Genomic DNA, 8868 nt, shown 5'->3' with positions numbered 1-8868 from the left:
AGCTGTCTTCATTGGCTGCGGTTGTTTAACTTGGTGTTAAGTGGCAGTCCCACACACTGCTTTTAATATACGAACACTTTAGAAACAATCCAAAAAAAGACACCAACCTGCAACTACCAATATTTACATGTTACTTTATAGAAAAACAAGCCCGATATAGCTTATAATAAGCGGACATGGCAACACTTTAAAGTTGCCGCGATGACATCACCAATAACAAAGACCTAAGAGGCCTCCCATTGGTCCGTCGGCGAGTTGAACCCGCCCCCGCCGGACGCCCATTGGTCCCCGTTTTAAATCGACGGTGCGCGTGGTTGTAAATACGGGCGCGCCGCCGGTGAGTGGAGAGCGTGTGTGGAGATATTGAAATAGACATAGCTGCCTTTCCTTTTGTTACATTATTGGTGGCAAAAGTGGCCCTTTTTATTGGTGTAAACGGCAAAGACATAAGAGGACACATGTGACACAAATAGCATAATGTAGGCCTAAGATTGTCAAAATGTAGGCTAAATATAATGGGAGATACAACAACACAGGAAAAAATAGAATAAACTAACGGTGAAAGAAGTAAACAATTGTACAGTATAATTTAATATAGTAGGCCAGGGTTCCCCAATTAATTTTCCTCAAGGGCCATATTTTGACTAGCGTACCAGGCTGTGGGCCGAGTCTGCAGGGCAAGACCTCGACCTCGCCGAGGTCGAGGTCTTGCCCTGAAAATTCATTTTCAGGGCAAGACCCCATTTGAAAAGGATGCCCAGTTTGACATGCATAGGCTACTGACCCCCATTTAATGCCATTTATATCTGGGACCCTTAAAAAAAAAAAAAAAAAACATTTTTTTTTTTTTTTTTGGAAATTCTTTCATGGGCCACAAGGGGGCGCCCTGTGGGCCGCAAATGGCCCGCGGGCCGCCTATTGGGGAACCCTGTCTATATACATTTATTTTCTAGCTAGCAGTAGTTTTTGTATTTGCCTTTAGGCTACTTTGAGTGAACTATACCCATTCTACAAACTGAATAAAAATGTCAATCAATCAATCAATCAATGATCAATGGCTTGTGACACTTGCAGTAGCATAACTCCTGTCCTGTGTTTGATTATTGTGACTGCTGCTGCATTCATTTGAATCAGCTGTGTCAAGGAAGATTTTGTAGTCCCAGGGAAAATAGTTACCGCAGGCCCAGCGCCAGGATGAAAAGACTGAGGGGGCAATTGAAAATGGTGAGGGTGCCCATCATCATTTTTATATAGTAAAACAATATTTCAGCCAGGACAACTGACTGAAATGGATGAAATATACATATTTATTGAATATACAATGAGCAATATATTTATTATGGTTTGGCGATTAATTGGATGTGCTTTTTAGGTACTCCGATCAAGCGCATCAGTCCCCAAACATATAGGGACTCCGAATCCCCCGCACCTAAACAGCAGATCCAAAACCACAGGTGTTAGCTGGGGTGGAGGAGGGTGGTAAATGGTAAATGGTAAATGGTGCATTTATATAGCGCCTTTATCCAAGGCGCTTTACAGAGATTGTGCATTACATTCACCCATTCATACACCGATGGCAGCGGAAACCATGCAAGGCACCAACTAGCACATCGGGAGCAATTAGGGGTTCAGTGTCTTGCTCAAGGACACTTCGACACTAACTCTGGGGGAGCCCGGGTTCGAACTGGCAACCTTACGGTTGCCATCCAGGCACTCTACCCCTGAGCCACCGCCGCCGCCTGGGGTGAGCAGCAAAAGTTTAGCAGACGGCAGCGCAGCAAGCAAGCAGGATCAGCAGCAGATCCCTGATGTCATCAATATTGGACAGCAACTCTACATCTGACCTCAAACCCTTAGATCTCCATATATGGAGCTGACCTGTTCTGACATTCCATATGTTGATCCTTCCCCATCTATCCTTCCTCTTCGATGTATCACTTTTGACTGATACCTGTCCATTTAAACTCTAAACGGCCTGCCCCAAAGTTATTAGTGCAGCCGGCAAAAACCCTTAGATATCCATTTGGCCGATTCAGAAACGGGTCTCATGGTCGCAGGCAACGTATTTCCTGTAGGCGGAGATGACATATCTGCGGTTTAAACCTGCACCTCTTCTACTACAGTGAATGGAAAAGTAACTGATGTTAGTCTGCCTCAAACGTTACTCTTTTACCTGCTTTTTACTAACACTAACATTACAAAGATGCCCAGAACATCGGGATGAACCTGTGTAGTTTATGGCAATTGGCAACAGAACAGTAGTGGCAACATTAAAAAAAAACGGAATGTCAAAATATCTACCGCCGTGGCTGAGACCAGAGCCATAGAGTAATGGTTGAGACAAAGCAGTGAAAGGTCCTGAAAGATACATAACGTCAGTCTTACCCAATACCTTTTTAGTGGCGAAAAATAAAACTTCTGGGAACTCAGATTACCCAATACCCAATCTTTCTGTTTTATGAACACAAGGCTGCTGTACTTTATACCTCATACATAAAGCTGTGTGTGTGTGTGTGTGTGTGTGTGTGTGTGTGTGTGTGTGTGTGTGTGTGTGTGTGTGTGTGTGTGTGTGTGTGTGTGTGTGTGTGTGTGTGTGTGTGTGTGTGTGTGTGTGTGTGTGCGTGCGTTTTTTAGTAGTTGACACTATAGACAATAAGCCTCACCCTGGATCCTTTAGTTATTCCTGTTTATTCCTTAAAGTCATACAAATAAACAAAAGTTATTTTCGATAGAATCTTTTGACTGGTAGCCTATATTTTCCACATTTTTTTAATTTATTTTCCAACAGCACAATCACATTTATACCCGGAAGTTATGCTATGCTTTCTTTGACTTTGTGTTGCTGTTGTTTACAGGGGGCCTTATGATATGTTCTGACCATCTGGATCTTACAGATGGTCAGAACAGTATGAGAGCTACAGTATGAGACTGGCTCCCCCCTTATCTCTTTGTACATACAGTAACAGTATGCTCCCATCCATCCATGATAAACTACTTTACCTCCCAGTGATTACTTTTTCCCCCGTGAGCTCTCGTGTAATAAACTCTTATCAAATAAAGTGTCTCTCAGACTCTGTTTGCTTAAACATTTGCATTGATCCAGCAGCATTTCTCAACGATGGTTACAGAAATACAGACCACAATGTGCTAGTTATGAATTGCTCTGATTTATTTATCTTTTTTTTTTCACGTAGAAAGACATGCCCAAAATAAGAAGGCTACAGGTTGAAATAGGTTAACGGCACCATGTTGAACTCATCACCCCACACAACCAGTCCAGAACATTTAAAATGGTAACATTATCGATATTGTGTTTGTCGTAACTCAGAAAAGTATAATAAAAATATTAAATCAAGCCTTTCTTTTTAGTATAGAGTCCTCCAAGGGTCTGAGATGAGGCTCGTCCCGAGGAAACTTTCGTGTCATTGTCTCCACCAGGCCGAAGGCATGGGGAGAGAGTATGTTTTGCACTCCGTCCGTCCGTCCGTGTGTCCGTCCGTCCATCTGTGAACAGCTAATCTCCGGCACCGTTAACCCGGTCGATACCAAATTTTGCACACACACTCCCTGGATGCCAACGATGAACCTCTGCCCCAAAAAACGGCACTCCTGATTCCCGGGGCAAACTGTATTACCTATGAGTGGTGTCAAGTAAATGGGAAAGGGACTGTCAAACCGAGTACGATGAAGATATTTGGTCTGAATGCATTAAATCTTTTCAGTCAACTTTTCTAAGTAACAGATTCAAAGAGATGCAGTATATAGGATGCTTCATAGACAACACAGAACACCTGAAACTTTGAATGAAATCGATCCCAGTAGGTCGACCCCATTGTGCATTAAATGCAAAAAAGAGGTTGGTACGTATATATACACTGTTTCTGGGAATGTCCCAAGATAGCCAGGTTCTGGTCTTGTGTGACAAAATAATTTAGTTCAATTATGAAGTCCACATCTGTAAGATCCTGGGCAATTTTTATTAGGACTGCCATCAAAATTTGGGGTGCTAGATCGTAGAAGATCTAAGCTACTTAATAAGCTTCTCTGTGTAGCTAGAAAATGCATTTTGTTTAATTGGATTCACGAAAAACCTCCATCAGTGACTCTACTTTTCTTTATACTCTGTATAAAGAAATATACAGAGTACTTCCAATGGAAAGCCTGCAGTGCCAAATTAAAAGAGAGAGAAAATAACTTTTATGAATATATGGCAGATTTATCTACTCTGATTTATAAAGGAAGTGATTCATTGGATTGGAGAGCCCCAGCTGTACTTGCTGTACTACAGCTTGCAATTTGCCTTCTGGTGTGCCCATGTGTGTTGTGCATGTATGTATATAGGCCTACTGTATGTAGCCTACAGTATGTATATATATAAGTAGCCTTGCCGAGCCATGAGGCCCATAGGGCAGGAGCCTATCTCCTGTTTCTGTAGCGTGAGGCAGCTTGATGTACAACTACACCCCCTGGACATGACGCTAGTATGTCACAGGGACTTACACCCCAATCCAACCCTTGATGCTGAGTGTCAAGCAGGGAGGCATTGGGTCCCATTTTTTTTGTCTTTGGCATGACCCGGCCGGGGATCGAACCCCAACCTCCCAGTCTCAGGGCGGACACTCTACCCACAAGCCACTGAGCTGGTATGTGTATATGTATTTGTATATAATTTTTTGAGTGCTGCAACCACTCCTACAATCAGGAATGTCCGTATGTATCATGTGTATCATGTATCAGTCATGAGCACGAGTGGTGTGCGCGTGAAATTGGAAAGAGAGAAGTATGTGACATGGCTGCCACCTGCTGGACGCAAATCCAACTACTGACTGTCTAGCGGACTGTCTGACGGAGCAGAGAGAGAGAGAGAAAGAGAGAGAGAGAGGAGGGGGGGGGGGGGAGAGGGGAGTTGCACCACTCGGTTCACACAGGTGTGATTTTTTGCCTAATGAATAACTGACTGTATTGTGTATGTTCTGCTCGCCCTTTCCTTTTTTTTGTTTTCTTGTATTGTGCCTTTATAGTTTGTCTCACTTTATCTGTATACATTTACGATTCATCTTTATGTGAAGACGTAAAAATGCAATAAATCTTTTTTATTTAAAAAGTATATATAGGCTATATATGTAAAAGTAGCCAATCTACAACTACTTGTAGATCGACAATTTTACTACATTTGTATGTTAAAATGGTGCATTCATTTACCACACAACACACACACACACACACACACACACACACACACACACACACACACACACACACACACACACACACACACACACACACACACACACACACACACACACACACACACACACACACACACACACACACACACAAACATATTTCAATTAAAAACAATGTTAAAATATGGGGGGTTTCTGTCTGACAGTGATGATATACAATACATCTTTATTCACATGCTTGCACACATCATGACCCCAGTATCAGTGCAGGCAGTTATCTTGTGACAAAGTATTTGCCATGTAAACTGGCTAGATTATCACCATTTGCTTGCTCATAGCTACAAGACGTGCAGGCCCAGTGTCAATATTTGACCTCAATGCATGATGGGAAGTGAAAAGCCTATGCCCTATATACAGACTTCTGAGTTCACCACTTGAGTCCTTATTCTTGGCCAGAAATAGCCAACCTATCTCACAAGATGCGCTGCGTGGCTATTTTTGGCAAAAACATTTGGTGGAGTGAAATGGTGTACAAAGTATAAGCCTACAGTTGCAGCTCAGATCTGTTTTTTACTAAGAATAGAGGGTGGAATAGAGGCCATATTTGAAAATATGAAAATATCGTATAGGGCTGCCTTTTCACATGAATAGAAATATTCTTTCTTTCTCAACTTGAGAATGATGCCACGCAAGGCAGTTAGGAACTTACCTGCCCAGGTCAATGTTTGAATTTCACATGACTTTGGGATTTTAGGAAGGAATATAAAATTGTGCCACAATAGAGTTTCTTCCGTAGAGAAGAACATCTGTATACAATACAGTGGTCCTCAAACGTTGTTTTCATTTCAAGGACCACCAGTTTAGTGTGCATGATTAGGCCACGGACCCCCATAACATACACTCTATGAGTTACTGAGTTATTCCATTTAATTTCCATTTAAATTCCCTGGACCACAGGTTTTAGCCCAAGACCCCAAAACAATATTTTAAGTTTGCCTGGGACCCAAACTAGTGAAAACAGCAGATCTATTTTCTAGATTTCTTCATGGAATTACTGAAAAAAATGAAATAATAATTAAAAACAAAATGTAGGAAACAAAATAATAAAGGTACCCATTCAAATGTGTCCGTGACCCACAAATTGGTCCATGACCCACTGTTTTGGGAGTGCAGTAGGCCTATAGCATGAGAGAGGCTTGCTGCTGCCTGGGTGAATTATTCAGTTTTGGTATTAGTATACAGTAGGTGCGTGCATGTGACACAGGAGGCTATCATCTATTATGTATTGTTGCAGGGTGTTACCTGGAAGTCCTTTGATGTTGTATGCGTGGCCATCTGTGGACATTGAGAACATACTAAATGCTCACATCCTAAATAAATAATACATCAGGCGTTAAAGCACGATGAATGCATTCTGAATAACATTAGGGGAAAAAAAGTGTTGTGTTTAAATAAAATTTATACATTCTACTGTTTTAATATTTGTATTGTTTTTTTTAAATGTTCACGTACAGTTACTTGCTTTACAAACCTTTACCAAACTGACAGACAGACTTCATCTACGCCATCATGCACACCATACCATACCATACCAGGAAGCAAAACAAAAACAAAAACAAGCAAAACAGAAAGCAAACCAAGACGGCCACAGTATTGCACATGCCTCAGCCCATTCACATGTAGACATACAGTTTTTTTTTTATATATATATCCTAGGTCTGTCCAATCAATGGGGCATTGGGCTTTTAGAGGGATCCGAGAAATTTCAGCAGGAAAATAGTCTAATAGTCCATTTCATTGGGGGAGAACACCGAAGATCTCTCTATACCACATTTGTACAGTTGGAGGCTTATCCAGTTTATCAGAATGCTTACCAGAAGGTTTACCAAATAGTTTGAATTGTAAGGGTGTCAAATAAATGTATTTTGATGGGAGACCCAGTTAATTAATACATTCTAAACAAGTACCAATATATCTTGTTCCTTGTATCCTATTACTGCTGGACTTCAATCATTCAATCACCAAACGCCACCAAACACCCAACAGCAGAATAAACTATTTGGGATTTGTTTAATGGGCACAACCCATAGGCTTATTCAGCTGTGCTGGCTGCTGCTCATCCCAAATAATTGTACAAATGGGGTGCCATTCAAAAGAACATTCCAAAAGAAATGTCCAAACGTTTTGTTTATCTTCTTTAGAGCCAAATAACACATTTAAATTATGCTATATGACTCAGAATTGCAGGACCATATGTCAAGGTATATGCCACAGACATCATTCTAACCACAGAGGGATGTCTCATCATAATGTATCTGCTGCAAACGAAATGTACAAGACAGTACAGTGCACACGGTGTATGAAAGCAAACGTCAGAATGTTCTGCATGTTCCGTGTTGAAACCACACAGCCACAACAACATCTTGTCACGGATCAATGATTAAACGTTTCTCATAATGAGTGCCTCGGATTAAAGTGTTTCACATCCTCACAGACCTCACTTATGCATGAGAGTTGAAAACCATAACACTCGTTTCCTGGAAGAAGTCTGGTGCTCTTTGTTTGTGACACAGATGAGCAGCTTTGATTGGCTGAGGACTGGAGAGAGACCCCCTTGAGGGGCCAAGATGCCACACAACGCTCTGGGTCAATGATTAACTGGTTATTAAGACAGAGTGGACTTTGTGAACAAGATGACTGTACTGACGTAGTGTTTATATCTGTGCATGTGCGGCACAATAATATTCAACCTTTCATATACCAATAAGACGCCTGGGGGCGAGAAGCGACCTCGCCCCTGCACTGGCCATATATGGAGCGTGTCTTGCGCGTACAGGGTTTGATGAGGTCAGATCAATGGAATATCAGAACGGTCAGCTCCATATATGGAGATCTATAGGCAGTGTCTTGAGTGTACAGGGTTTGATGTAGGGCCGGGCCTCAATTTTCGGGTCTGTTGAGAACGTCTAGAGTTTAAATGGACAGGTTTTAGTCAAAAGGGAGACACTGAAGAGGAAGGATGGATGGGGAAGGATCAATATAATTATGGAATGTCAGAATGTCAGGGGGGGCATACATTTTTAGATAAAGCAACTAAGGTAGGAACAGACTTGATTTTACATCCTAATATGCATGCCAAGGAACTAAACTTGATGATGGCGAAGTATTGAATAAATGTCTGCACCTTACAGAAAATGGGGGGGGGGGGGGGTCCACTGTCCAGTGGTCCTTGAGGGGGCTCCCAGGGGGTCCCCTGCAGGGTGTGTTAATATGGCATCAAATCAGGTTTAAATGCTTTAACCCTAGAGATCATCTGTAAATAGCCAATCATCAAGCTTACAAGCTCAACTGCTCAAAATGTGAGCTTGTAAAGCTTGTAAAAGCTGCTATTTTCAACAACAAATAAATCAACCCAACAATTTGGAATATTTTTACAACACAAATCTTGAATGCAGTAATCATAATTTTAATAATGAATAATTATTAAAATTGTATTATCGGACTTCAAAGCATGAACAGCATACACAGTAGAAAATACACAAAAGCAGCTTGCTTGATTAAACAATTTTTTACTTTAAGGTATAACTGGAACTGGAAGGCAGCATAGGCTATAGGCTACAATGATGCAATCGCAACTGTCAGCGCTGCTAGTGCAGTGAGTGCACACACTGGGAAGTGGGAA

This window comes from Protomyctophum parallelum, assembly GCF_964188405.1.
Source record: "Protomyctophum parallelum genome assembly, chromosome: 13".
Classification (NCBI taxonomy): domain Eukaryota; kingdom Metazoa; phylum Chordata; class Actinopteri; order Myctophiformes; family Myctophidae; genus Protomyctophum; species Protomyctophum parallelum.
Note: the sequence above shows the minus strand (reverse complement) of the source record.